This window comes from Centrocercus urophasianus, unplaced genomic scaffold (assembly GCF_019232065.1).
Source record: "Centrocercus urophasianus isolate 14NV4802_14NV808 unplaced genomic scaffold, USGS_Curo_1.0 seq_10, whole genome shotgun sequence".
NCBI classification, from domain to species: domain Eukaryota; kingdom Metazoa; phylum Chordata; class Aves; order Galliformes; family Phasianidae; genus Centrocercus; species Centrocercus urophasianus.
The window spans coordinates 97,810,605-97,814,931 of NW_024884142.1; the positions used below are offsets into that span (position 1 = coordinate 97,810,605).

The 4,327-nt window shown below is 46.1% G+C and overlaps 1 long non-coding RNA gene across 7 annotated transcripts in view; it reads left to right on the plus strand.

The window, feature by feature from the left end:
- Window positions 1–2,747: 2,747 nt before the first annotated feature.
- Window positions 2,748–4,327, plus strand: part of LOC122156201 — a 60,160-nt gene continuing 58,580 nt past the window's right edge. For 6 of the 7 annotated variants that reach the window (XR_006167409.1, XR_006167406.1, XR_006167405.1 and 3 more), the window contains exons 1-2: window positions 2,748–2,881; window positions 3,357–3,842. This is a non-coding gene — a long non-coding RNA (uncharacterized LOC122156201). The remainder of the gene's footprint in view (window positions 2,882–3,356; window positions 3,843–4,327) is intronic. The other variant, XR_006167407.1, reaches the window with a different exon arrangement.

The window sequence follows — 4,327 nt, forward strand, 5'->3', positions numbered from 1 at the left end:
AGATAGATTGATTGGTTTTGGAGCGCTTGTAATCGATACAGCACATTTAAATGAATATTGTGGCTTTCCACTTAATTAGAGGTGACTTGGGTGGTTAGTATTTCAGATCAGTAAAATGATCGTGTCAACGCTGTAATTTCCTAACAATGGGAATATAACCTGATTTTCTGGGCCTTACTTTGTTTTATGAATCTGCACCCTTATTCTTGCTTTTGCTTATACTGTTTGATTTAGAGAGTAATCTTTGGGTTTTTTGCAGGCTAAGACTGAGCAGGATTTGTTGCTGAGCAAAGCTTGAAATAAAAGCTTAACCTGCAGATGAAACCCTTGTATTTTCTCACAGGGTCACAGAATAAGAGCAAAGTAATTGCACAGAGCACTGCAATCATGCTCAGGCACTTAAGCACCGGCAGTCAGTTCATGGAGCTGTGAGGCAGCACCTTGCAAGCTTCCACCAACCTCCAGTACTCCCACTGGCTGCTGCCATCTGCAGTGTTATGGAGAAAACAGACCTAAAGCCTCCTGCTGCACTGCCCTTACTCTGGGCTTTGCGTGTACCTTGGCATTTAATGGCACCCAGATGCTGAGGTGGATGTGGCTTGGCTCTGCTGGAGTTTGGAGTGCGTTGGCAGAGGCACTATCTGCAAAGAGAGGAGCTGATAAATGGACCCAAGGAGATATACAAAGATAAACGAGCTCTATAACCCTTGGTTTTGTCCACTCGTCTCTAATAACATTGCAGGTGTGGTGAATCTGCATGAGCACCTCCACAGGAAGCTGAGCATGGTGAATATGTGCCTCTTGCACACTTCTTTTTTTAATTTTTATTCTGTCATGAGGCTACTTAAGCATTGACGCCTGGCATTTAGCTGCCAGTGGAGCCTGGAGGTCTGGTTGAAAGAAGACATTCTCCCACTGTCATCCACCCTCGTGAAGCCATACCTCATTTTTGGAGCGCAAGTGTGATGGGGAGCAGCTGAGGGAACCGAGGCTGTTCTGTCTGGAGAAGAGGAGGCTCAGGGGAGACCTCGTGGCTCTCTGCAATGACCCGAAAGGAGGCTGTGTGAGGTGGGGTCAGCCTCTGCTCCCAGGCAACAGCCATAGGACAAGAAGGAATGGCTTTAAGCTGTGCCAGGGGAGGTTCAGGTTGGATATTTGGAACAATTTCATCTCCAGAATAGTGCTGAGACACTGGAATAGGCTGCCCAGGGAGGTGATGGAGTCACTGCCCCTAAAGGTGCTCAAGAACTGTGGCACTGAAGATGTGATCAGTGAGCATGGTGGGATGGGTTGGGATTGGACTGGATGATCTTAGAGGTCTTTTTCAACCTTAATGATTCTATGATTTTATGATTTGGTTGTGGATAAAGGAGTCTTTATACATACTTCTAAAAGTAGGTAAATAGGAGATAGATGTGCATGAGTCTCTGCATATACAGAAGTCTTTATTGGCAGATCAGCTAATTGGCCAAGAACCCAAGATAGCAGCCCAGCTGCTAGCTGACTGCTCCTGCCCTTGTTTCACAGCTGGAAATTGCATTGTTCCCCAGATTGTGCCTGTGTCTGAGAGAAGGAATGGAAATGAAAGGAGGAAAAGGGAGAGTACAAAAGAAAAAGATCTATTTTTTCCCATTTTGGTCTTTTTTTAATTGCTGACATTTCAAAATGAGAAACACTCCAATTACTTCTCAATGGTATGCTGGAGGTTTTGAGTGGCTCCTGTTGGTATTTAGATATGCATAATGGTGGTGGGGGATCTCATTAGAGGGTGGCTGGTTGCGGCAATGTTGTCCCAAGGAGCTGTGGTCTCTGGGGTAGCAGAAGAGTTTGAGGACAGCAGACAGACACTCCGTGCCATCATCTCCTGAGAAGAAAGAGATGAAAGTGGATCATTTCAAAATGGGATTCCTTCACCCACAGGTTATTAGGATGGAACCTGAAAGTGATGAGCAGCGGAGATGGGCGATGATGAGACGATGGCAACTTCCAAACCTTTCTTTCATCATAATAGCTTGAAAATCCTATGAAGCTGTGAAAGCTTTTTTTTCCTTTTTTTTTTTTTTTTGACTGATTTGGACTTCAAACCAGCTTTGTCTAATAGTTTATTTTGTAGAGTTGTCATCTTTTTCAGCCCTTCTTTTTCTGCCTCTCTGCTCCCCTCTATAACCTCTCTCCTCTGCTGATGTTATTCACCACTGTGCTCTTCCACATGTCAAGGAGTAAGGAACAGGGAGCAGAGAATGGGGCTCTTTTCACAGGCAGGGAGCACTGGCTGTACGCCCCAGCAGGACCAGATGTCTCCCACTGGCCCTCCTGAGACTGCTACAAGCAGGTTCCCAAGTCCATGGATGCCCTTTCAGTATCTAATGGGGGGCTCTAAGAAAGAAGGGACAGGCTCTTTATAGGGTCTGTGTGATAGGACAAGAGGAAATGGTTTCAAACTAAAACAGGGGAGATTTAGATGGGATATAAGGAAGGAGTTTTTTTTCCATAAGGGCTATGAGGCAATAGCACAGGTTCCCCAGAGAGGTGTTTGTGCCCCATTCCTGGAGACAGCCAAAGTCAGGCTGGACAGGGCTGTAAGCTCAGTGCAGGGGGGTAGGACCAGATAGCCTACAATGGGTCCCTTCCAACCCACATGATTTTATAATTCTATGATTCTATGTCAGGGCTATAGGAGATCACACAAAGTCAAACAACAGTAGATTTCACATCTGCTCACATCTGGTCTGCTCCCTTTCCCCAGTTCCTCCTGATGAAGATCTAAACTGCTGTTTACAGACTGAAGGCAGCCAAGTGCTACAAGACTTCCCTCCGGAGCGTGTCGCGTGGACCTGAGCTGCATTTCCATCTTGTGATCTTTCTGATCCCAGCACTTTTGGTAAGAATTAAATCATCTTAATTCTCTGGCAGCTGCATTTGCATGTATTGATTGCCGTAGAGTCGGGAACTTTAAATCGGCGTGAGTGATGGACGCAGTGCTGGCTCCGATCGATGCGGCACCTCTGAATGAATACAGTCATCTTACACTTAATTAGGGACAGTTCGACAGCTCTGTGGGGCTCTTTGTGCCAGGACAGGTGTCCCATGCAGCTCTTTGGCACACTGCATGAGTGGGTTCGATTCCTGTGCTCTGCAGTGCTGGGCTTAGTCACAGAATCCTCCATCGCATGTGGGGAAAAACACAGCTGAGCACTCATCAGGCATCTTTATTAAAATTTTATTATGTAAATTAATTGCTTACATAAGCACTGGCATAGCACATTGGAGCGCAAGCTTGGCAGATTCAGAAAATGCCTTTAATGCCTGTAATGTTGGGGTTTCTGTAGTTTGAATGTGTTTCCTCTCCCTTCCAGGAACTCCAGAGAGCACAGATGGGTTTTTCTTACCCTGGGAAAAAGTGAAGAGCAGAGAGGAAGGACACTCAACATGAGCCAAGGGAGGAGTCCCCAAAGCAGCCCACAGCATGGAGCACCTCAGTACAGCTCAGGAGCATGGCAGAGTTGAGTAAAGTCATGCCACTGCCATCACCAGCATACTTTCTGAGGTATATCTGACTCATGAATTCAGTGCAAGTTGCTACAGGTTTTCTCCAAATTCCTGTTAAACTGTTTCAAAAAAAAAAAGAAATTCTCTGTCCCTTTGCCAAGGAGGTATTTATTGATATTTATGCGTTTCTTTCTCCTCCTTCATGTGCTAATGTTACCCTGTGGAGACCCAGGAACTCCTCTCCTGCCTGCTGATGCATGTGCCATGCGAATGGGTGATTCAAAACCTTTCAAAAACTATGTTCTCAGTCATTTGTTCCCCATCTGCAGACAGAAACTCCAACCATGCTGCAGGTAACAGGATGCACACAATGGAGCAGAACAGCTCCAGTGTTTCTGTGTTAACTCCCACTGGGCGCTGCTTTGGGGCACTTGGCCTCCAAACCCCTGGCACTTCAAGGAAGAGCCCTTGCCACAAGAGCTGTGGCACTCCAGGCTCTGGTGATGCAGGTACAGAAGAAGGAGATGAAGTGGCCATGTGCTCCAAGGAAACAGTTGTTTAATAAATTAACAGGCAAATTAAAACAATTAAGCCACATTTCCTATTAGCTGCTCGCAATAATGAAGTTTGATGCTAACGAAATCAGGCACTCAGTATTTTAATCTTTTGTTTTTACATCTCCATTCTGGAGGAAAAGCTGTGGGAAGGCACGAAGAGTGACACAGGGTCAAGCTAAGTTCAGGCTCAGCTCAGTGTCATGATGCCAACTGCCTCCTTGGTGCTTAGGGTGGGATTTTTCCTTCCCTTCCCTTCCCTTCCCTTCCCTTCCCTTCCCTTC